The sequence below is a fragment of the Nicotiana tabacum genome, chromosome 8 (genome assembly GCF_000715075.1).
Source record: "Nicotiana tabacum cultivar K326 chromosome 8, ASM71507v2, whole genome shotgun sequence".
NCBI lineage: Eukaryota > Viridiplantae > Streptophyta > Magnoliopsida > Solanales > Solanaceae > Nicotiana > Nicotiana tabacum.
In genome coordinates, this window is record NC_134087.1 from 7067474 (window position 1) to 7093811 (window position 26338).

The window sequence follows — 26338 nt, forward strand, 5'->3', positions numbered from 1 at the left end:
AGAATGAGTACAGGGCCACAATAGGAAAGTTGGAGAAACAAGTCAAAGAACTTCAATTTGAGAATAGCTTACAAGTCGTGGCGGAGGAAGGTGAAAAGAAAAAGCTACCCAAAGAAAACGAGGCCCTTCGAGCCCAAATTCAGAAAAAAAAGTAGCGGCAGAAAACCCCGCCCGAAATGCCAAAGATGAAAAACTTATAGGTAGCCTGAGGCAGAAAGTGAGTGACTATAGTTTTGATTTGAACAAAGCAGAAAGTGAACTAACCAAGATTCGAAAGCAATTGGCTAAAAACGCGGATGAATGAGCACGCCTGGTTAAGCAGTTGAAAGAAAACTACGACGATGAGGTCGCGGGATTAAAGAAAAGGGTAATTGCCACGGAAAAAAAATGATCAAACAGGCGAAAGATTTCAAGGTTGAAAGAGAACATTGTTATACAGCATTGGCACAATTATAAATGGACTTACAACAACATCAAGAACAGAATCATGCGGCCGAGCAAACTTTGGAAGCCAGGGCCCAGCAAATCGAGCATTTGTTGCGAGAAAAAGGAATCATAAGAGAAAGAATTAGAACCATAGCCGATTACATTGTTGTGAAGAGCCAAGCCTATGAGGATATGACTCGCACCACCTTCTTCGCGGTAGTGAAGATATTTGTTAAACAGATAATGAGTGACTTGGATCGACTTCAAAGGGATCTTGCATATAGGCCCGCGACAAGACCGAATGATGTCCCGCGGGCACCAGGAGAATTAATGTATTCATGATTTTTCATTTGAGTCTGTATTTCCTTTTCCATTAAAGTCTGTCAGTTGTTTTGAGTCTGTATTTTCTTTCTGCTGGAGTCTGTCAGTTGTTTTCGAGTCTGTATTTCCTTTTCTGGGAATATGATAGTCTATATTTGAAGTCGGTATTTCGTCCTTGCATCAGAGTCTGTTACTTGCTTTTTGAGTCTGTTGGTTTTGAGTCTTTATAATGAAAGCATTTGCTTTTTATGAAAACTGAAAATCCCAAAATGTTTTATTATTTACTTTCACACTTATCTCCCAGAACTACGCTTGGTCTGATTCATGCGGGGTCATGATACATAGGCAATCTCCATAGGATTCGACCATAACCAAAAGAAAAAAAGAGGAAAACAAGAGAGAAAAGAAAAGAAAAGAAAAGAGAGAAAAAAAATAAAAGAAAACCAAGAGAAAGAAACAATGGCAAAACAAGAGGTAAACGAGAGGATGAAAACAAAGAAAAAGCAAAGGCCAGAATGAAGAGAGAGAAAAGGCGGAAAAGAAAAATTGCGAATGGAAATAAGGAAAAGTCGGGATGACGCAAGCAGCCGATCAAATGCATAATAGAAACGGTTAACTCCTTAGGTGCATTCATTCCCCAAAATGTGCGGTTACCAATCTGTTAAAGCCCTAATCGCTAACATGGTTGTTGTTGATGTATTTAGTCTAGGAAGGTGGTTAGTTGATTGGCATTCTGGAAACTCACTCATACAACACCCGATCAAAAGACAAGCTGAACATGGCCAACCAAGAATTGAAGGCAAGTATTGTTGACCGGTCAAAATAGGTGGAAGAATTGGATGTTAATGTGATGAAGGAAGAGATGTATAATGTAAAACAGAAAATGGCTGAAATGTACCAGGCCTGGGCAAAGGGTTATCCACCACCGGTTTATCCCGCCAACCCTGCTCATATCCCACCATCGGCTCAACCTCAGGAGTCTCCCACTGTGAACTCATCTCCAACCTTTCCCCTCTACCAACAATGCTACGACACCACTTCCCATACTTCTCAAGCTCCACCACCCAAACAAGTCTCATACCCTCCTCCACCAGTCACTCCCATTTTTGTGGCACCTCCACCTGTTGTATTACTCCGATCTTCCAGTGAGCCTCTGTTCCAAACTCACGACAACCAATATTATCCCCCTGAACCCACCTTCAAAGTTCCAGAACCATATTCTTACACCCCTCATCTTGATCTCCCGGCAGAGACCGAGAAGCTACCCAAAAGTCCCGAGCATGAGGAGATGATCAGAAAGGTCAAAAGTTTAGAACAATCATTCAGAGATATGAGGGGGATGAGAGCTCAAGTAAGTGTGGCCTATAAGGATTTATGTCTGTTCCCAGATGTTCAGTTACCAGCAGGGTTCAAGATGCCCAAGTTTGATCTGTATGATGGGCATGGTGACCCAGTAACACACTTAAGAGGATTTTGTAGGAGGATGAGAGGGGCAGGCGGAAGAGATGAATTACTGATGGCATATTTCAGCCAAAGTTTGAGTTGATGGGCATTAGAATGGTATACCAGAAAAGATCACAGCAGGTGGTACACATGGGACGATTTGCCCAAGTCTTCGCCTGCCATTTTCAATACAATCTTGAAATTATCCCAGACCGTCTGTCATTGACAAAGATTGAGAAAAAGCCCGATGAGAGTTTCAGGGAATATGGATTCCGTTGGAGGGAGCAAGCAGCGAGGGTTGATCCTCCAATGAAAGAAAGTGAGATGGTTGATTATTTTTTACAGGCTTTGGAGCCCACTTATTTTGGTCACTTGGTGTCAGCAGTGGGTAAGTCCTTTAATGAGGTTGTAAAAATGGGAGGCATGGTTGAGGAGGGACTCAAGTCCAACAATATCATGAGTTATTCCACAATCAAAGCGACTACCCATGCCATTCAAAATGGTACTGGGGTGTACTCGGGAAGAAGAAGAAAGAGGATGTTGCGACAATCGAGTCGGGAGCTTGGGTCGGGTCCAGGGTCCTTTCATGTTACTACAACCAGCCTCGACCCTATCATCAAACTTACCCCCATACTCCATATAGCCCACCACAACATTACTACCCACCGCTAGATCCCCATTTTTCCGTCCATCATGCACAAACCTATACCCAACCTCCTGATCATGAACAATGGCATGCGCCAGCTCCACAAAATCCATACCGAGCCCCAAAAAATACCTATCCACCCCCGAGAGTCTATAGAAATCCCCCGGGAACAGGTTTTCGGCCAAATCAAGCCTTCAAGAATGAGAGGTTGCAAAAGCAGAAGACTTTCACTCAATTGGGAGAATCATATACCAATCTATTCCACAGATTGAAACAGTTGGGTATGTTGAATCCGATTGAGGCTAAACTGCCAAATCCCGCTCCCAGAAATCTTGGCCGCTCAGTGAGTTGTGAGTATTGTTAAGGGCCCCCAGGTCATGACACAAAGAAATGCTGGAAATTGAAAACAGCTATTTAAGAGCTCATTGATACTAATCGGATTGAGGTCCAAGCCCTGGAGGAACCCAATATCAACCAGAACCTGTTGCCGTCCCATCATGAGACAAATATGATTGAGATAGTGCATAAGGGAGGGGAGCCTAAGAAGCCTTCGCAAACTGTCATGATGATTCGGGCTAGTAAAGCCAAGCCATTTGAAAAGTCAACAAGTGAGAAGTTTGTGATCAAATTGAATGAGGCAAATAATGAACCATCTGTGGGGGTCAAGAAGGGGTCCTCAAGTGACGTTGCAGGAAAACATGAAAGAGCGAAAGTGGTTGTGCCAAGAGTGACAAACAAGCCTGTGGTAATTGTGAAGGGTGCCCGCACAGATCCTGTCATTATCAAACAAGTAACTCAATTACCGATAGTCAACAACAACGCAGTCCCATGGAATTATGAACGAGTGACAGTGACTTACAAGGGGAAAGAGGTTAAAGAAGAAGTGTGTGAGACCCATGGTTTGTCTCGATCGGGAAGATGCTTTGCCCCCGAAAAGTTAAGAAAAGCTAAAGACCTCCAAAGATAACTAGTGTTGGTGAACAAAGCTGTGACCGAGGAAGAAGCAGAGGAATTTCTGAGAAAGATGAAAGTGCAGGACTATTCCATTGTGGAGCAGTTAAGGAAGACACCGGCTCAGATCTCGCTATTGTCATTATTGATCCATTCAGACGAGCACCGTTGGGCTTTGATGAAGATCTTGAATGAGGCCCACGTTCCTGACAAAATCTCAGTAAACCACTTGGAAAAGATAGATAATAAGATATTTTAGGTGAATAGGGTTACTTTCTCCAACGATGAGTTGCCCGTGGAGGGAACTGAGCATAATAGGGCCCTGTATTTGATGGTGAAATGTGAAGATTTTGTGGTCACCCGAGTTCTAGTCAACAATGGGTCTAGTACAAACATTTTTCCCCTCTCCACGTTGAACAAGCTGAAAGTGGATAATGATAGAATTCACAAGAACAACATTAGTGTTCGGGGGTTCGACGATGGGGGAAAAGATTCAGTGGGTGATATAATACTAGAGTTAACCATAGGGCCCGTTGAGTTCACTATGGAATTTCAAGTGTTGGATGTGGCAGTCTATTATAACCTTTTGCTAGGGCACCCCTGGATTCATGCTGCTAAAGCGGTCCCGTCTACTATGCATCAAATGGTCAAGTTTGAATGGGATAGACAGGAAATTGTTGTGTATGGCAAAGATAATTTGTGTGTTCTCAGTGATGCCATTGTTTTGTTCATAGAGTTTGAAGATGACAAGGGACCATGGGTTTATTAGGTTTTTGACACAGTATCGGTACAGAGAATTCCAGAAGGGAGGTGCGTTCCAACTCTGAGGGTAGCTGCTACATCAGTCATGGTAGCTGTTGAAATGTTGAAAAATGGTTTTGTACCGGGCAAGGGTTTGGGTGCATATCTGCAAGGTATCGTACAACCGGTTTTTCTTCCTAAAAACTTGGATACATTTGGTCTGGGGTTCAAGCCCACAATTGCAGATGTGAGAAGAGCCAGAAAAATAAAACAGAGAGCATGGGACCTTTCAAAGCCAGTCCCGTGTCTTTCCAGATCATTTTTCAGGCTTGGTACCAGAAAGAACCCAGAGACGATGGTTCCCAGTTCGTTGGTTGATACGGATGGAGATTTGATGGAAAAGTTCGAGAGGATATTGGACGAAGTGAACATGGTGGAAGCTGGAGAGGGTTCTAGCGAGGCGGATGTGCAATTTGTTGGGCCCAGTACAAGGATTAACAATTGGAAAGCTACTCCTCTCCCCACCAGGAAGGAGTTTTGGTAGTTTGCTTTGATTTTCTTTCAGTTTATATGGATTATTCCAGGGTTGTAATTGAGATTCTATGTTCCGTTCATTTGGATGTATAAACCTTGTTGTCTTTAAGTTCAATTGAAATGCAATTTCCCTTATCTTTCTTTCTGATAGTTTTATTTTTGTTTTTCTTTTCTTTCTTGTACAGTTCTTTTTATGCTGGCTTCAATGATATGACATGCATGAGGAATCTCCGGCCTAGTCTTAAAAGCCAATCTAATTCTGAAATAGTAATTCAAGACATAGAATGTGATGTTGAATCGGAATATGATGATGATGAAGCCTTTGAAGAGATTAGTAAGAACTAAGCCATTTTGAAGAAAACCCCAAGCCTAACCTGAGTGATATAGAAGCAGTCAATTTAGGGGACCAAGATAATATCGGAGAAACTAAGATAAGTGTTCGTCTGGAACCACAAATGAGGGAAGAGATAACCAAAGCATTGTTTGAATTCAAAGATATTTTTGCATGGTCCTATGACGACATGCCAGGTCTAAGCACTGACTTGGTGGTTCATAAATTGCCCACTGACCCGGCATGCCCCCCTGTCAAGCAGAAGCTGAGGAAATTTAAAACTGATATGAGTGTGAAGATCAAGGAAGAGTACACCAAGCCATTCGATGCAAAGGTCATTCGGGTCACTCGGTATCCCACTTGGTTAGCCAATGTAGTGCCTGTGCCGAAAAAGGATGGCGAAACTAGGGGTGTGTGTTGATTATCGAGATCTCAACAAGGCAAGTCCCAAGGATAACTTCCCACTGCCGAACATCCATATATTGATCGATAATTGTGCCAAACATGAGATTAGTTCTTTTATGGATATGCGAGCTACCATCAGATCTTTATGGATGAGGAGGACGCAGAAAAGACAGCATTCATCACGCCATGGGGAACGTACTGTTATCGAGTCATGCCATTCGGTCTGAAAAATGCTGGGGCAACCTACATGAGGGCAATGACGACCATATTCCATGACATGATACACAAGGAGATCGAGGTTTATGTAGATGATATGATTGTAAAGTCCAGAAAGCAGTCTGACCATATCAGAGATCTGAGAAAGTTCTTCCAAAGGCTTCGCAGGTACAATCTCATGCTCAACCCTGCAAAATGCGCATTCTGTGTCCCGTCTAGAAAGTTGTTGGGATTCATAGTCAGCCGCCGAGGTATTGAATTAGACCCGTCAAAGATCAAAGCTATCCAGGAACTGCCACCCCCAAAGAACAAGACCGAGGTGATGAGTCTGTTGGGGAGATTGAATTACATCAACTGGTTTATTGCTCAGCTCACGACAACTTGTGAGCCCATCTTCAAACTATTAAAGAAAGATGTTGCGGTTAAGTGGACAGATGAATGTCAGGAAGAATTTGATAAGATAAAGGGGTACTTGTCAAACCCACCTATGTTGGTCCCTCCAGAACTAGGGAGACCTTTAATTCTGTATTTGACGGTCTTGGACAATTCATTTGGATGTGTGTTGGGACAGCATGACATCACCGGTAGGAAGGAGCAGACCATATATTATCTCAGTAAGAAATTCACATCTTACGAGGTTAAGTACACTCATCTTGAGAGGACGTGTTGCGCCCTAACTTAGGTAGCCCATAAGCCGAAACATTATTTGTCATCTTATACTACTTACCTCATCTCTCGCTTGGATACGTTGAAGTATATCTTCCAGAAGCCTATGCCCACGGGAAGGCTTGCAAAGTGGAAGATCTTGCTCACAGAATTTGACATTGTCTACGTGACCCGGACTATGATGAAAGCACAAGCGTTGGTCGACCATTTGGCTGAGAATCCTGTGGATGGAGAATACGAACCTTTGAAGACGTATTTCCCTAATGAAGAGGTAATGCACATTGAGGAGTTGGAACATAGTGAAAGGCCAGGATGGAAACTTTTCTTTGATGGGGCCGCTAATATGAAAGGCGTTGGGATATGAGCGGTACTTGTTTCTGAAATAGAGCATCATTACCCTATTACGGCTCAACTACGGTTCTACTGTACTAACAATATGGCTGAGTACGAGGCATGCATTTTGGGTTTGAGGATGGCTGTGGATATGGGTGTCCAGGAAGTCTTGGTCTTGGGTGACTCAGACATTCTGGTGCACCAGATTCAGGGAGAGTGAGAAACACGGGATTTAAAACTCATACCATATCGATAATGTTTACATGATCTTTGTCAATGATTCCAATCGATAGGGTTCAGGCATATTCGGAGGATTCATAATGAGATCACTAATGCCTTGGCTACTCTGGCTCAATGCTACATCATCCGGATAAGGCTTATGTTGACCCGTTGCATATTCAGATCCATGACCAGCATGCTTATTGTAATGTGGTGGAAGAAGAACTTGACGGTGAGCCTTGGTTTCATGATATCAAGGAATATATTAGGATGGGGGTGTATCCAGTATAAGCCACAGGTGATCAAAAGAGAACAATTAGGCGATTGGCAAACGACTTTTTCTTCAGCGGAGGGGATTTGTACAAAAGGACTCCAGATCTTGGATTGCTGAGATGCATAGATGCTAGGCAGGCCACAACTATTATGACTGAAGTACATTCTGGAGTCTGTGGACCGCACATGAGTGGGTATGTGCTGTCAAAGAAGATTCTTTGGGCAAGTTATTATTGGCTCACTATGGAGCGAGATTGTATCAGTTTTATGCGTAAATGTCATCAGTGCCAAGTGCATGGAGATTTGATTCATTTTCCACCATCTGAATTACACACGATGTCTGCACCGTGGCCTTTTGTTGCGTGGGGCATGGATGTCATTGGGCCAATTGAGCCATCAATATCGAATGGGTACAGGTTCATTCTGGCGGCCATAGATTATTTCACCAACTGGGTTGAGGCTAAAACATTCAAGTATGTAACCAAGAAGACGGTGGTTGATTTTGTGCACTCAAATATCATTTGCCAGTTCGGGATACCGAAGGTAATCATCACAGATAACAGTGCTAATCTCAACAGTCATTTGATGAAAGAGGTATGTCAACAGTTTAAGATTACGCACCGCAATTCCACCCCATATCGTCCCAAGGCAAATGGAGCAGTTGAGGCAGCTAACAAGAACATAAAAAAGACACTTCGAAAAATGGTGGAGGGTTCTAGGCAGTGGCATGAAAAGCTGCAGTTTGCATTGCTGGGTTATCGCACTACTGTCTGTACTTCAGTAGGGGCACCTTCTTATTTGTTGGTGTATGGCACCGAAGTAGTGATACCCGCAGAAGTGGAAATTCCATCCCTTTGAATTATCGCGGAGGCTGAGATCGATGATGATGAGTGGGTCAAAACCCGTCTGGAGCAATTAAGTTTGATCGATGAGAAGAGACTGGCAGCAGTGTGTCACGGCCAGTTGTATCAACAGAGAATGGCAAGAGCATACAATAAGAAGGTGCGTCCACGGAAGTTTGAAGTGGGTCAGTTAGTATTGAAACTTATCCTTCCTCATTAGGCCGAAGCAAAAAAGCAAGTTCGCCCCAAATTGGCAGGGGTCATTCATCGTAACTAGAGTGTTGTCAAATGACACTTTGTATTTAACAGATATAGAAGGCAAATGTGTAGAAATGGCCATCAATTCCGATGCGGTCAAGAGATACTATGTATGATTTTCTTTGGTTAATTTATATTTGTTTGTACTTGGCATATTTCTGAAGATTTGGAATGACGAAGGCATTTTGTTCTGCTATCTAAAATACTTTATCCTTTGTTACCCCCCTTTAAACCTATTTATTTTCTTTCATACCCCTCTTTCGGAATCGGTAGCAAATATCGGAAACGCAAGCGTGAAAGATAAGTAAAGGAAGAAGAGAAAAAGAGAAAGAAAAAGAAAAGAGAAAGAAAAGAATGAAAAAAAGAGAGAAAAGAAAAAAAAAGAAAAAGAAGAAGAAAAACAACAAAAAGAGAAAAGAAAGCAAAAAATGAAGAAAAGAAAGAGAAAAGAGAAAACCACAACAACAAAGTAATTTCTATGACATGAACTGCGTTCGACCAGATTCCTTTTAAGGATACGTAGGCAGCCTCACGGTTCGGTCCCATCAAAATAAAAATTCAAAAAGTCCCCAAACAAGAAACTGGGGCAGAAGTTGTGGTTGTTGTAAGAAATCTGATTTCGAAAGTTGTAATTTTGAACCCATTCGAATTGTTTTGAGCCTTTTATACCATTTCTTTCTAATCCCATCCAAAAGCCCACATTACGGTCCAATGAAAGTCCTTCCGATCAGTCTTCGAGAAATGCCAAGTCGAGCAGGTAGAGGTGATTCATATCAGGGGCAACACTCTGGTCCAAACGGGAAAAAGAAATCAAAAATGAGAGAGTCTTATTGGTGAAAACCCTCACGGGCACCGTAAGACGACGGTAAGTTGAGAGAAAGAATAAAAATGAGAGAGTTTTATTGGTGAAAACCCTCACAGGCACCGTAAGGCGACGAGAGCAGAGAAAAATAAAAATGAGAGAGTCTTATTGGTGAAAACCCTCGCGGGCACCTTAAGGCGAAAGTGAGTTGACGGATGAACGAATGAAAGAGGTTTGCTGGTGAAAACCTTTCAAGGCATCGCAGGATGAACAAGGTCAGGATTTGGGTGAAGAAATTAGGTTATGGAAATTCCGGGGCAACAAAGTATAGCAACTAAAAGTTGATTGGTTGGACAGATTGGGCCGATTAATCCGAAATGCATGTCATGATCATTGGTGTCAGCTGCTCCACTCAGATAAGACTCTTTTCTTTTTCCTTTTCAGATAGTCTTCCAGTTTTGGATTTTCTTATCCTTAACTTTGAAAGTCATTGCATTTCATTTCTTTTGGGTTTATTTCTCTAAGATGCTCCCAATGTCAGTTCTGTTTAAGCAAATAATAAGGAATTTCAAAGCTCACTACCAACTTCAAGATTGCAAAGCACAATGCGGCCAGAGTATACCGAAGATAGCACGATGTAAAGTGGGAAAAAGGGCAAAGTTCCATCGGCAGAGTGATTTTGTAATTTCATGGGAGCTACAGAGGTTCAGTTAAAGGGGTCAGAGGTGTGAAACAAAGGTTCAGGTATAGAAAACTTGGGTCATCCAGGGTCATAGGGTTTGGAAGTCAATTAAAAAGTCAAGTGACTCAGGGCTAGTTCGGGGGAAGGAGTCAAAACAAAACAATGCAGCAGAGAGACCTTCCGCAAGAATGCCATCAACCAACCACCATATTTTAAACTGACAAGATTTTTCTTTGATTGAAACAGGGGAAAAAAATTTCGTTTGTTTCGGAGAAACCCTCCGCAAGGAAAAGCAAGCACCAGACAGGTTTGACCGTAAACTCTCAGGACCTTCCTAGAAAATGTGGCTTAGTTATAATTCAAAACAATCATGAATAGCATAGAGGAAGGTAAGCTAGTTTCAAAGTTTGCATGTTTAAGATAGAATTCAATTAGGAGTTTTCAGGATTCCCCCCCCCCTGAATAATGGGACCTAGTTTTAAGATTTCCATTAGATCACAAGATGTATCGTAAATTCTGTCTTAGGGTAGCATAATTCAGTCGTAAAAGTGTTATTGTTTAGGACAAGACTTGATTTTGAGTTTCAGGACCCTCCTGGATAATGGGATGTAGTTTTAAAACTTGCTTGGATAGCAAAACTTAGCATAAGTCACACCTTTAGAAGATATAACTTAGATTTAAAATTGTCGTTTAATTAAGAGTTGTCAGGACCCCCTGGATAATGGGACCTAGCTTTCAAATTCTTAGTAATATTTGGTAATATGATTCAGTTTAACACTCACATCTGTGCCCAGTTACCAAATTGGGACAGAAAATTTTCTTTGTTTTGTCTATTTTTTGTTGAAATCAGGTACCCACTTGGAGAATAGGGAGAAGCAGTTCAAGTCTAGCAGTCAGGAGCCCACCTGGAGAGCAGGGAATACATTCAAATCTAGCAGTTAGGAGCCCGCCTGGAGAGCAGGGAATACATTCAAGTCTAGCAGTCAGGAGCCCGCCTGGAGAGCAGGGAATACATTCAAGTCTAGCAGTCAGGAGCCCGCTTGGAGAGCATAGAATACATTCAAGTTTAGAAGTCAGGAGCCTGCTTGGAGAGCAGGGAATACATTTCAAGTCAGCAATCAGGAGCCCACCTGGAGAACAAGGGAGTATAACTCAAGTTTTAGTTTTCAAGTTCTTATTGATATTTGGTAATGTGGTTCGTTTTACACTTACATATGTGCCCAGATACCCAAACTGGGGCAGAAAATTTTTCTTTGTTTTTGTCTATTTTGTTGAAGTCAGGGGCCTGCCTGGAGAGCAGGGAATACATTTCAAGTTAGCAGTCAGGAGCCCGCCTGGAGAGCAGGGAATACATTTCAAGTCAGCAATCAGGAGCTTGCCTAGAGAGCAGGGAATACATTTCAAGTTTAGCAATCAGGAGCCTGCTTGGAGAGCAGGGAATACATTTCAAGTCAACAATCAGGAGCCCGCCTGGAGAGCAGAGAATACATTTCAAGTTAGCAGTCAGGAGCCCGTTTGGAGAGCAGGAAATAGATTTCAAGTTAGCAGTCAGGAGCCCGCCTGAAGAGCAGGGAATATATTTCAAGTTCAGCAATCAGGAGCCCGCCTGGAGAGCAGGGAATACATTCAAGTTCAGCAGTCAACAATCCACCTGGAGGAAAGAAAACATCTCAAAGTGTAGTTGGCAGTCAGGCATCCACCTGGATAAAAGGAAAATATCTCAAATTATAATTCAAGGCGGCAACAAAGGGATTCCACCGGGAGAATGCAAGACAACAAGGCAACAAGAACCATAAGAGCAAGTTTGAAGATATAGATAGGATTTTGTAATGCATAGATCATAGTCTATTCTAGCGTCTTTTTATTTTATCATGGTGTAATAAGGGGATGCAGTAAGCAGTAGCAGCAGTAGCAACAACAGTGAAATCACAGCTTCATGGTAGTCCCAACTACCGAAACTTCCCGAACTACACTGACCTGATTCCTTTATAACCAAGGATATGTAGGCAACCTCGGAAGCAGGGTGCGATCAAATCTTTCAAAATGCTTCCCACGGAGTATTCAAAAGGGCAAAAATCGCTCGTATCCACTCACTTTATCTTTGCACGAAAACTCTTCGTGTTTCCGGGCAAAGAGGGGCAGCTGTGAGCACGTGATTTTTGCCCTATATGAATTACTCCCATAAATTCAAAACAAACTAATTTCTTTTCATTATTTGCAATTTTGTGGATTTTGTGGCATTTTCTGATAATTGTTTGCATTTGTATGTGCATTTTTTTGTTTAATTAATGAAAAATACAAAAATATGCTGCATTAGCATTTAGGATCTAATTTTGCATTCTTGAATTAATTAGTAATTTAGTGTTTTATAAAAATGGAAAAAATCACAAAATAGTTTATTTTGCTCTTTTAATTTTAATTCTTGAACTTTGGTAGTTTTTTCCTTTAAATTTGGTTTTAATTAATTGTAGTAAGTATTATTTGTGGTAATTAATTTGCTAAGATAATTTGATTAGAAATTAATTTAGGTTTATTTTTAGTTTTAATTTAAAAGAAATTAAAAAGAGTTAATTTAAAAAAGGAAAAGAGAAAGAATTAAATGGTTCAAAGGTTTTGGGCCATGTTTGATTTGAATTACCCCATCCCAATAGATTCCTCCTCAAAACCCGGTTAATCACAGCCCAAACCCATTACAATACCCGCCCAATTGCAGCCCAGATCCGCCCCAATACTCGGTCCGGCCAGTTAATAAATCAAACGACGCCGTTTGGGATTGTGGAATCTGAGCCGTTGATCTCCCCTTGATCAAACGGCTCAAAACTGAAGCTTCATAAGTATATTAGTGTCCAAACGCACCCCCTACCCCCTCTCATCGTCCTCACACACTCAAAGAATCCTTCACCGCCTCCGCCGTGAGCCGCCTGCCGGAAATCGCCTCCGCCGGCGGCGTTGCTCCAATTGACCTCATTTTTACACCATCGATTCTTCTCTTTCTTCTCTTTCCAAATCTCCAAATCCTCACTCTCGAATCCCAGCCCAGCCTCTCGAATTTTGAATCGAAAGGAATGACTGGAAACCTAACTCATCCGATTGGCCCCAAAATAACACCCTGTAACCCTTTGACCCCCTCATACCTGTTTCACAATTGGTTTTCCTCGAATCTTCACCAGACCAGTTTAATCTGGATTTGAAAATACGAACCCTAAGTCCCAAAAATCAGAGTAGCAAGGTTTCGAAATTTTTGAGTTTGAAATTGACTTTAATCGTGTGCTTTCAGTCGAGAACACACGGTTAAAGTCTATCTCGTCCAAAAATCAGGGGGTTCATTTGAAGATTAGTTCAAGACTTGTGACGGTCCGGCTTGGCAGGTTTTCCTAGTATTTTATATATCCCATTTTTCTTATCTTCTTCTACTTTTCTTCTTCTTCTTCTATGTTCTTAAAATCACCACTGCATGTGTTTCTTTTTAAGTCAGGATTAATGGTTAGTTATTAGCTTCTTGAGTTTTGTTTGAGTTCGTTAGGCTAGTTTGTTTGATTGTTCCCTTTAGTCTTGGGCCGATTGAGAGCACTTGGTTTGAAAGGCTGAATGAAATCCTAATTGCCTTTCATCTTTCTGATCTCTAGTGTCTTCTGAACTTCTGACTTGGACCTAGGCCCATAAGAAAAGGACTAGCCCGGGTTTTCGAAGGCTCATATCTGGTTCGCCTTGGGTCAGCATTGACCTATGCCCATTTAGTTCAAAAGGGAAATAACAGGGGTATGGGGTTAGTTTGGGTATTTGTTTGAGGGAATCTCTCTGATAACAGAAATAGGAAGCTTCTAGTAGGGGTTTTAATTTGAAGTTCAGATTGTTAGTAGGATAGCTTGGTCAAAAAGTCAAAATCTTAGGGATCTCTAAGCTAAAAGCAAATTTGAAAAGGGGTGAAAGGGTAAAACAAAAATCTGAAAGGTTGCCCTATTGGCTTGCCTATAAAGGCACCTTTTCTTGCGTTGAAAGGCAGATCGAAGAGACCCAAGATAGAAGAGAGAAAATGGAGAGAAATACAAATGGCTGTTTTACTGTTCCATTGAAATTGCTTTAGTGATTTCTGATTCTTTTCTTTAATTTCTGAAGAACACTGATTTCTCACTTGGGTATTGAAAAGAACTGGTTTAAGTTTGCTGGTTGGTTTACTGTTCTATTGATTCTTCTAAGTGGATTTTCACTGTTTCAATTGCTGAATCTGGGGCTGTATTTTGCTACTGTTTACTGCTTATCCTTCACTCTTTTTCCTTTGCAATTTCCAGGTATGCTTTCGAAACTATCATGGCATTGAAGCCTGACTAAATCTGTGTAAAGGTTTGGGAGCTTTGAGTTGGAGTTTGAACGAAAACATTAGTTCTTGCTGTGATCACTGCTAGTTTCTGCTATGTTGTGTGATTAAACTCCACAGTTCTGTAGTAGCTTAGTTCTCTTGCATGTGTTGGATTGCTTGTTCATGATTAGTAGCTTAAGGTGGTTTGGTTATTTAGATTAGGTGTTTAATTTCAAATGTTGGCATTGTAATAATGTTTGAATCCTATTGTATGAATGAACTGTTAGACATTTTGTAGTAGAAGATTGCTTGAGGGTGTTTTGAAGTCGATTTTTATCTATTATTCAAGTTGAATACGTCTGTCTGTTTCCTTTAAGGCTGAAACTTAATTTCGATTGAATTAGTTGAGTGCCTTTTTTCTAGAATAAAGTTCTATGGCATGTTAACATTCAACGTGGGTGTTTGGCACATTTCGTTGATGAAAATGAGTATCATTTGTGAATTTGCAAATTTCGAAGTAATATCCATAAGAACATGAATTTAAGATTTTTGTTTAAATGGTCATCTTGTGTAAGTCAACAATGTCAAAGTGTTTCACGTTCAAGGTCACAATCCTTCACTTGATTTCTTATGTTGTAGTATGCATATTCACAAGTAAAGTTTATGGTGACAACGTTTTGTCATTCGAAATCTTAAAGTTCTCGTAGTGTGTGGATTATGTGTCTATCCTCTGTGTGTTGGTCTTGCCTCCCATATTAATTAAGTTTCTATCGTTATTAAATTGTCTTGTTGGGCTTGTCTTGTGACCTTTTAAGATAGGCTTGGGCTTTGGATATGAGTGTCGGTTCATATTAAAAAGGATATCGGACTGATTATATCGGCATGAACCCATTTAGTTGTGTTAGCTTGAAATTGAAAGGAATCGAGGTGTGGCGTGCCAAAAATTACTATTGCATGACCCTCTTTTCATTAATTTTATCCTTAGATATTGAGGCGCGCCATTTAATTGAATTTTCCATGGCCCTCGCAAAGCTAAAAAACGCGTAGTTGCTTTAGGCGCGTTATTTTAATAATATTACCTTCCTAAACTCGGGTGCGCATTTATGTGACCCAAATCCAAATCCCAACAATGTCAAGATATGTCGAAGACCGCGGGTGCATTTATGTGACGTGGTTCAAGATGTGTTTTAACAGTGTTGCAATATTCTTAAAAATTAATTAAAAGCGGTTAAAAGTTAAAATTTGCATATAGGTTCATAGTTGTTTAAAATCAGATAATATGCCAATTAAAATAGTTGAGCGACCATGCTAGAACTACGAAACTCGGGAATGCCTAACACCTTCTTCCAGACCCGAATTTCTGGTTCGCGGACTGTAATACAGAGTCAATTTTTTCCTCGATTCGGGATTTGAACCGGTGACTTGGGACACCATAAATTATCCCAAGTGACGACTCTGAATTTTAATATAAATAATCCCGTTTCGATTGTCACTTAAATTGGAAAAAATTCCCATTTATACCCTTTCCAAGGGTGTAGGTAAAAAGGAGGTGTGACAGTGACTTCTTCTCTTTTACCATTTTGAGTAATTTTAGCTTAGTTTCAACATTGAATCTTCAAGTTTTATCTAGTAATTAATTATTATGGGGTTTTCTTCATCTATTTCTTTATTTTCTTCTATAATTATGAGTAGCTAGACCCATTAGCTAGGGTTGTGGCTCAACCCTAGTGTGGGTAATTGATGGGTCTTGTGTTTTGATGCTTGATTATCTATGGGTGTTTGATATTTGGACTAATTTAGGGTTTTAATGTTGAATTAGTGGTTGCAAATACTAGTTTATGCCTAGTAGACTTTGGCTCTTCTTTATAAAGAGAGCCTAACTCCATGAAATTGGTCCAACAAGGAATTGGGGCGTATACAAGAGATTGACAGCCCTAATTTAAGGGTTAAACCTAGAGATAGTAATAACCAACTTGAACCTCAATTGCTTGCACAAATTTGCATACCCAATTGGTCTTGAGAAAGTCAATTCGGGAAAAATTACTCGAACTACCGAGAGGTATAGAGTGAGTAGAATCGTGCAATGGTTATATCTTACTCCACAAATGTGACAATCTAGCCTTGGACTCAAGAATTTGTCAATTAACCACTTAGGAGAAAGTCACTACCCTAGTGCCTTTTATCTATTTGAACAACTTGCAATAGTTTAATCTTAGCTTTACTTAGCTTAATTTAGCATCGTAGTAGTGTAAAATTAGAAGTTAAACCAAAACAAACAATGTTTAGAAGTGCAATTAGGAACAATTACACAACTGTCATTTAGATAGAAACTCAACTCCAATATCTAGCTCCCTGTGGAAATCGATCCCGACCTTCTCGGGTAAAAGCTGCTTCGACCTCTCTTGCTACTTCATAGTAGTACAGGGTTGGCCTCGATCACCTAAAACCTTCCCCTCAAGGTTATTTCGAGCCCTTACCCTAAATCTCTAGTAATGCAAACTAGTCTAAGAATCGTAATACTCATATAGTACCTTTAAATATCCTGACTCCTATTTGAATATATCTCAAGTATTATAATGACATTACTGCGAGGCTGAATTCTCTATATTGGGTTTTACTATGTTTATCTTATACGATCTGCTGACTCATCTGTAACCTCCTGTTTAGTCATAACCGGGCTCTTCCTGATCAATAACTAACTACTTTTTAGCCCATTCTCATATCAATATTTCGCGTAATCTTTCTTGGGTTATTTTCTTTGTCTTAACTTACATCTCGCACTGGGTCCTTATTTATTAATAACAGCCCAGTCAGGAACCTTTACTTTCTCTCCTTGACGTTGTTCTTGCACAATATTCTAGAATCGTAGCGTATCTGTAGGATTTTGGATAAGTACCATCTCATTCCTTTTATATTTTTATCACATTCTTCATTTACCATTCCATAGTCACTAGAACCACTTAATTCCGATTTAATACCACATCACTCCATATTCCCCCCTTTAGGGGAGTACTAAGAGTTGAAGCTACAAGGATCTACCTATAGATGTTTTACCTCTTCATCTTGGGTATCGTTTCACAACATTATGATCCTTACTCGCCTTGCGGCAATCCTTCTGTACCAAGGATAATAAATTCCCTTATTCGCAATGGTGACACTTAGCGCAACTGGCACATACAGTCCCTTAAGCTTAACTTTGCTCACATTGCTTGCTTTAGGGAAGCGTCTTCCTGAATGACCTTTCTCTGAATATCTTATGAATCTTCTTCTGTTGTCCATTCTATTATGGCCAGAACGCAATTTGAAATTCTCATGATGTCGCTCATTATCAAATCACTCAGTCTAATTCATGTTTAGTTTACCTTGTTTACTAGTCCATACTGATTTCTATTACTCTGGGGTCTAACTTTTCCTTCTGGTAGCCACTTGGAGTCACGAGCTTATTTCTCGAAATGAGGATATGACTTTATGTCCTATATTGTTTTGTTGTCTCAAGGCCTGTCACCCCTCGTCTTATTTTCTTCGTTTGACTATATATTCTATAACACTCTATCGTTGTCACCCATGTATCACATCTCACTCATAATTCTTCCTTATCTCTCTTCTCATTACTCTACTGATATTTTTGCCTATCCCTTTCTTCTGAAAACTTCAACAAGACATTTTTTCGCTTTTAGCTCTCCTTGCTTCATTCATCGGCTCTTCGGGTTGCTCAACGCCCTTGCTCTACTAGGAAAGAGAATCACACTAAGGTAATATTCATCCTCTCCAGGCATTTCGGTGCCTATCTTCGGATTTTTTTTATCTTGCTAGTATTCACATCTAATTGTAATATTCTAGATTGCATCACCTAGGTGTCTTACAAGGAGATCTATTAGCACATCTGTAATATCCTTTGGAAATGTCAACTAATACAAACAATCCATTCACCATTTTGGGTTACTCTAACCCCACCCGGATTCTAATGTTCCATCATTTTCTTAAACTACACATGTTAACCCCCATAGGGCATAACTGAGATAGGTGCGGCCAATTGTACATACCTCTGTTATTAATGAATGTAACTCAAAATGCTTATATCTCTTTTCCTGAATGGTAAATAAGGATAATCTTCATTATCTGGGTACCTCGTACCCTTTTTCACCTTGCTTCCTTTACTTGTTGAAACTCGTATTTATATTCTGAATCTCTTATTGTCTTTCACCATAAAGGTGTATAGATATTCTTGCCTTAAAGCTCCTTATTAAGAGGATTACACGTCTTAGTACACACATGATCTATTGAAGACCTTATATTTTCTCATCATGAAAAATCGGGTTCCTCTGACTCAACTCTTCCATATCCGTATTCAATCTCTTACCAACTAGACGTATCATAATATTACGGATAAAATAAAATCTAGGAGTTTGAATTCTTATAAATGAGCTCTACCACATGGTCTAGAGTAAAAAGAAAGAGTGACAGTCCTAAATGCCCTGTAGCCTCCTGCTTATAAGTGTGGTGCACAACACACCTATAAACAAGACTCTACTAGACACAGCTTGTAGATTCCCTAGGACAGAACAGCTCTAATACAACTTTTGTCACGACCCAAACCGATGGGCCGAGATGGGCACCCGGTACCTTACTCAACCGAGTACCAACATAACGTATCTTTTCATGTCATACTATTACAGATAACTGAGTCGGAAGGCTGCTGTGAGATAAGTAGAATATAACATGTGATACCAACTTATACATAAGATATATGGGCCTATAAGATCAAAATAATTATTCGTATACTGAACATAGGCTGACAAGGCCATACAATCTTTTAGGTACATGACATCCGTCTACAAGTCTCTAAGAATACATAATTTTCATAAAGAACAATACACGTCTAAATCATACCAACCAAATAAGCATCTCCGAAGCAAATGGAGTGCACCAAGACCTTCCGCTGAGCTGATAGCCTACTTGGAGGGCTCTCAACCAGTCTATCGGGACTTGCGGGCAAGAAATGCAGTGTCCCCAGGTAAAAGGGACGTTAGTACGAATAATGTACCGAGTATGTAAGGTACATAACATACATGGAAGAAATATGGAGTAAATGACTCAGCCTATAAATTTGGATAACTCTGTAAATCATGAAATAATTATAGTGTCATGCATATGCGTATGAATGTCATGTCGTGCATAGGTACATGTTTCATAACATCATCAGGCCTCTGAGGGCATCCCATCATATCATCTTGGCCACTGTGGGCAAAATCATCAACGTATACCAGCCGATCAGGTGGTGATGCGTATATAACACTGTAACCTTTTTCCATATTTCATATACATATATATACATATGTACGCGTGTATATAACGCCATCTTGTCATGGGTCAATGTGCATATATAAATGCATGAAATGCATATGAAATACGTTAATAAAATCTCTCAGTACGTCATAAGTCCATTATGACTTTGATTAATATCATGAAATAAACTTTACCAACTTATGTATTTTTGAGATCCATGAATAGATGATAGAATAATTTGACACATGGGAGAATAAGAATATACACATCTCGAGCATTTCTACGAATAGAGTAATTTATGGAAGTTGTGTATTTGCTCGTTTCGTTCATGTCGTATAGATCATGCCAAAAAGAAAGAAGGGATAGCCTTAACATACCCGAGCCGATTCTCTTGACAATCCCTTTAATACATGTCAATTGCGACAAAACACGTAACGGCGGATCAAAATAGAGAAAAATTCGTATTATATTCTTGAAAAAGATTGCACCGTACTTCCTTAGAATCTCAAAATCTCATATTGCTAAGTATTAAATAACCTTTTATGATATTTGATTCTAGCAAAAATCACGTATGTAACTTGTATGGAACTATATATGATTTTGACAATTCACCAGCTCCAACCATTGTCAAAGAACATATGAAAATTGTCTGAAATATATGCTTACACCTTCTAATCTTAAGGGGATAGGCAACCATTAGCTTTCATGTGTTGAGATAAATTGAGATTATTATGCAAACTTTTATAAGAAAGCTAAAGAGAAGTGAATCACTTTGTATGCTTTAACAATGTGACACCTTGTTACATAGTGTATGAGTCACTTATTGCATTTATTATCCACTTCATGGGCTGCCACTTGGTGCCTTTAACATTATCCAAATAATTCACCTTTTTCATAATTAACTCATTAATCTCCCCACTAATCTAATAATTAACCAATAACCCACAAGATTAAGAATTATCTCAAATTACATAAAATACTACTTACTTTTAATACACTTTATATACCTTACTATCATGGTCATATGGTATCTCACCTTCACGAATTTACCCATCACTTGTTTGAAATAACATAATCCTTATTATCTCCAAATAATCTTTTCCTTGGACTGATGTCAATTACCTTACGACAAATCAACGTACAATTCTACAGGGTGCAACATCGTCGTAATTTAATACTGCAAAGAGTAACATCATCGTAATGTAATACTGCAAGGCGTAACATCATCGTAATATAATATTGCAAGATGTAACATCATCGTAATATAATATTGCGGGACGTAATATTGACGTAATATTGCGGGGCGTAACATCTAAACCCGAATGATCCACAGATCCCTTCGTGGACATCTCACATAACATAATTAGCTTTGGAGGCTCCCAAACATCAGTCCACGAGCCTTGGAAACATTTCCTGTACAATTGGCCTCCTTTAGCACGCAGAGCCCGGGATGCCTTGGGATCTTCAGAAAATATACCGTGCTCGAGGTAATTAATGATCTCATTCCTCCAGTCCTAGACCAAATTTGTCGCATTTACCTCGTAATAGCTGTCTGCATCCAGAACCTAGTGCATAAGCTGTATGACTGTACCGGAGTTAGATATCTTCATTTCCCTTGACGAGTCCAGGTTAGCTAATGTGTTTGCTTCTGCATTTTCTTCCCTCGGGATATGCGTAATTGACCACTCCAAGAATCCAGCAAGCAGAGCCTGAACCTTCACTATGTATTGTGATGATAGGCTATATTTTCATATTTTAGTCGCTTATTACACTCTAATTTACTGTACTTTAATTAAGTTTGAGCTTTAATCGCTAGTGTTTTTTACTTATTGTGTATGTTATGCCTTGTAGGAGTGTATCCATGCTATGTAGATGCTATGGAATGAATTAAAGTTAATTTGGAGCTAAATTGATCAATTTGGAGCATTGAAGTCTGAGTAAAAGCCAAATACATGAAGCCGGGATCGTGTTCGGAGGTCGTGTACCAAGACTGTATGTTAAAAGAGGACGAAATAAGTTCACTCTGAGAAAACTACACTGTCGCGCCGCATCGGGCGCCGCAAGGCGCAGCACAATAGTGTAAAATGATGCATGACACAAAAAGAATAGGATGCATATAAAATGCACTAACGCGCTGCATAGTACGGTGCAGCCTGCAGCGCAACTGTTCAACTTTTACAGAGCTAAGTCCTAGTTCGCGCATGAAAGGGTTTTTTCGTTTGGGCCCGACCCTATTTGGTATAAATACATGTAAAAACGTCATTTGGAAGAGGTTGGATATACTTTTGACACAGATTCGACCTAAGGAGGCAGAGACACAATAGGAGCAAGGTGGGAATTCTTCTATGAGTTTTTCCTTCCTCTTCTTATTTTTTATTGTTGGTTATGACTTTTAGTATTGTTGTCACGACCCGATTTCCATCCCTTGGGAGTCGTGATGGCGCCTACTAATGTGAGCTAGGCAAGCCAATCCTTTGAACTAATTAATTCATTACCCATTTATTACCTTTTAACAATGATAAAACAACAACGTGTAAACAACGGAAATTTAGAATGAGCGGAAGAAAACAATAAAATATCCGAACATGTAACTATTACAACATTTTAAGCCTTAACCACCCAGAACTGGCATCACAGTACCACAAACGATCTAAGAGTGCTAAATACAAAGTCTGAAAATAAAAGACACACTGTTTCTGAAGCAAAGAGATGAAACAGGAAATAAAGGATAGAGGAGACGCCAGAGCCTGTGGACGCCTGCAGGTCTACCTTGGATCTCTGCATAGACTGAAGGTAGCCTCCAAACTACGGTCCAAAAGCTGCTCCGAGATCTGCACATAGTGCAGAGTGTAGTATCAGCACAACCGACCCCATGTGCTGGTAAGTGCCTATCCTAACCTCGGCGAAGTATTGATGAGGATAGGACCAGACTACCAAATAAACCCGTGCAATTCAAATATATATAAAAGAAAAGAAATATAGAAATAAACAGTCAAGTATGGGAGGGGGAGCATGCTGTGGGGAAGATAACAATTCCGAATAGAAAGACATCAAGTAAACGAAAGAAACAATATAATTCGGATATCAACCAAAGAATCAGAAATCAATAAATGCACGGCATCACCCTTCGTGATTTTACTCTCGTCCTCACCAAAGCAATCATATAATAAAAATGTGCACGACATCACCCTTTGTGCTTTTACTCTCTTTCCTCACCATATAATCAATATAATCGGCACGGAATGTTACATCGTGAGGCATAGCATCACCCTTCGTGCTTTACACTCTTTCTTCACAATCATACACGGCATCACCCTTCGTGCTTTACACTCTTTCCTCACAAAAACAAACAATGCACGGAATCACCCTTTGTGCTTCAACTCTCTTCCTCACCCAAACAACAACCACAAACAATAGGGCAAGGGAATAAATGAGATTGCAATAAGGATCCCAGCAATGAAGCATCAATTCAACAATTAAATCCCGGCGAGGGAACAACATCAATGATATCAACATCCTGGCAAGGGAGATAACAAACAAATCAATAATAGCCCGGCAAGGGCGACAACATAATGATCTCTTCTCTTTCTCACTTTTACTTCACAATTCACTTCACAACTCGAGCCGAGGCTCTAGAGGTTCAACTATCACTTATACCTTCACAATTCATTATACAACTTGAGCCAGCGCTCCTCAATGTTCATAGGTCACAATTCCTTCCTCAAACTTTACACAACAAATAGAAACCATTACCAAGGCATGAAAGATACAACGAAGTTATGATAATCACAATGTAAAGACTCACGGGCATGCTAGACACCAACGTATAGATACTCGTCACAATGCCTATACGTCGTACTCCACAATTACCACATAGCAAATAGGACTCGACTCCTAATCCCTCAAGCTAAGGTTAGACCAAACACTTACCTCGAACTTCTACGGCTAACTGAAGCCTCAAACACCGCTTTTCCTTTAGAATTTGGCTCCAAATCAATTGTATATAGACATAATCGACTTAATGACATCAATTACGCTAAACAATTTAATTCCAATGCTTAATTATAGATTCCGTATCATTCTTCCCAAAAAGTCAAAAATCGACCTCGGGTCCGCTTGGTCAAAACACGAGGTTCGGACCAAAACCCTATCACCCATTCACCCACTAGCCCGAACATGTAATTAGCTTTGAAATCCGACCCCAAAACGAGGTCTAAATTCCATTTATACAAAAAGCCCTAACTCTACCCAAATCCCTAATTTTCTACCCTTAAGAACATGATTTAAGCCTAAAAATCTAATGGGTGTTGATAAAAATGGAAGAAAACGAGCATAGGATTACATACCTATGAAGTTATGGTGAAGTTTCTCTTCAAAAATCGCCCAAGAGGTGAGGAGAAGAAGAAGTTATGAAATTTTTGATTAAGTCCCGAATGTGCTGGTTTCTGTTTAAATGACTAGGCAAATTTGTTCTTTGCGATTGCGGACAAAGGAATGTGATCGCATAGAGTAAGTGTGACTGGGCACTGCGATCGCAGACAAGGCTATGCGATCGCATAGAGTAAAATGGATTCCCTTCCCAAGCTTGGGCTAACACATTGCGATCGCGGAGGAAACAGTGCAATCGCATAAAACAAAAATGGACCTCTCAGACTATACTCTACACGATCGCGGAAGGAACTACGCGATCGCATAGCACAAAATAGAACCCCTGAAATTTACACTATGCGATTGCGAACATCCCTATGCGATCGCATAGCACAAACACCTGGACACCAGCAGACAGCAGATTCTGCAACTTTCCTAAGTTCAAAAACACTCTGACGCCTATCTGAAACTTACCCGAGTCCTCGGGGCTCCAACCCAAACATGCACACTACCTCAAAAATACCCTACAGACTTATTCGTGTATTCAAATCACCAAAATAACATTATGAATATCGAATTACACCTCAAGATCAATGAAATTTCTCAAAACTCTTTAAACATCAATTTTTGCATTTAAGTTCCGAATCAGGTCAAATGGATTCCGATTCTTACCAAACTTTACCGACAATACATATAAATCATATAGAACCTGTATCGGGCTCCGGAACCATAATAAGAGCCCGATACCACAGGGTTTGCCATAACATTTCACTTTCAAAAACCTTTATATTTTTCAGAAAACAATTTCTTTGAAAAATTTATTTCTTGGGCTTGGGACCTCGGAATTCGATTTCGGGCATACGCCCAAGTCCCATATTTTCCTACGGACCTTCCGGGACTATCAAATCACGGGTCCGGGTCCGTTTACTCAAAATATTGACCAAAGTCAACTTAATTTATTTTATAGCCAAAATTTATTATTTTCACAGATTTTCACATACAGGCTTTTTGGCTACGCACCCGGACTGCGCATGCAAATTGAGGTGATGCTAAAAGAGGTTTTTAAGGCCTCAAAACGTAGAATTTCATTTATTCTCCACCTCTAAAACAACGGTTCGTCCTCGAACGGACATAAAAAAGTACTTGAGTCGGGGAAAAGATGGGGATAACGGCTCTACATATCGGACTCGAACTTCCAGGTCGATGCCTTAGCAGGCTGACCTCTGTACTGAACACGGACATAAGGAAAAATCTTCGATCTCAACTGACAAACCTGCCGGTCTAGAATGGCTACCGGCTCCTCCTCATAAGACAAGTCCTCGTCCAACTGGACAGTGCTGAAATCTAACACGTGGGATGGATCGTCGTGATATTTCCGAAGCATGGACACATGAAACACTAGATGCACGGCTGATAACCTCGAAGGCAATGCAAGTCTATAAGCCACCTCTCCCACTCGATCAAGAATCTCAAACGGGCCAATGAACCTAGGTCTAAGCTTGCCCTTCTTCCCAAATCTCATCACGCCCTTCATAGGCGACACTCGAAGCAATACCCGCTCACCGACCATGAAAGCCAAATCTCGAACCTTATAGTCGGCATAGCTCTTTTGCCTGGACTGAGTTGTACGAAGCCTATCCTGAATAATCCTGACCTTGTCCAAGGCATCCTGAACCAGATCCGTACCCAACAACCGAGCCTCTCTCGGCTCAAACCATCCAACCGGAGACTGACACCGCCTACCATATAAAGCCTTATAAGGAGCCATCTGAATACTCGACTGGTAGTTGTTGTTGTAGGCAAACTCTGCTAAGGGCAAAACCTGATCCCACGAGCCTCCAAAATCAATGACACAAGCTCGGAGCATATCCTCCAAAATCTGAATGGTCCGCTCGGACTGCCCGTCCGTCTGAGGATGAAATGCTGTGCTTAACTCAACCCGTGTGCCCAACTATCGCTGAACTACTATCCAAAAATGCGAGGTAAACTGCATACCTTAGTCCAAAATAGACTCAGGCACACCATGAAGACGAACAATCTCCCGGATATAGATCTCAGCTAACCTCACGGAAGAATAGGAGACTGCCACAGGAATGAAATGCGCTGACTTGGTCAGCCTATCAACAATAACTTATACTGAATCAAACTTCCTCTGAGTCTGTGGGAGTCTAACAATGAAGTCCATAGTGATCCACTCCCACTTCCACTCAGGAATCTCAATCTTCTGGAACAAACCACCAGGCCTCTGATGCTCATACTTAACCTGCTAACAATTCAAACATCGAGCCATATATGCAA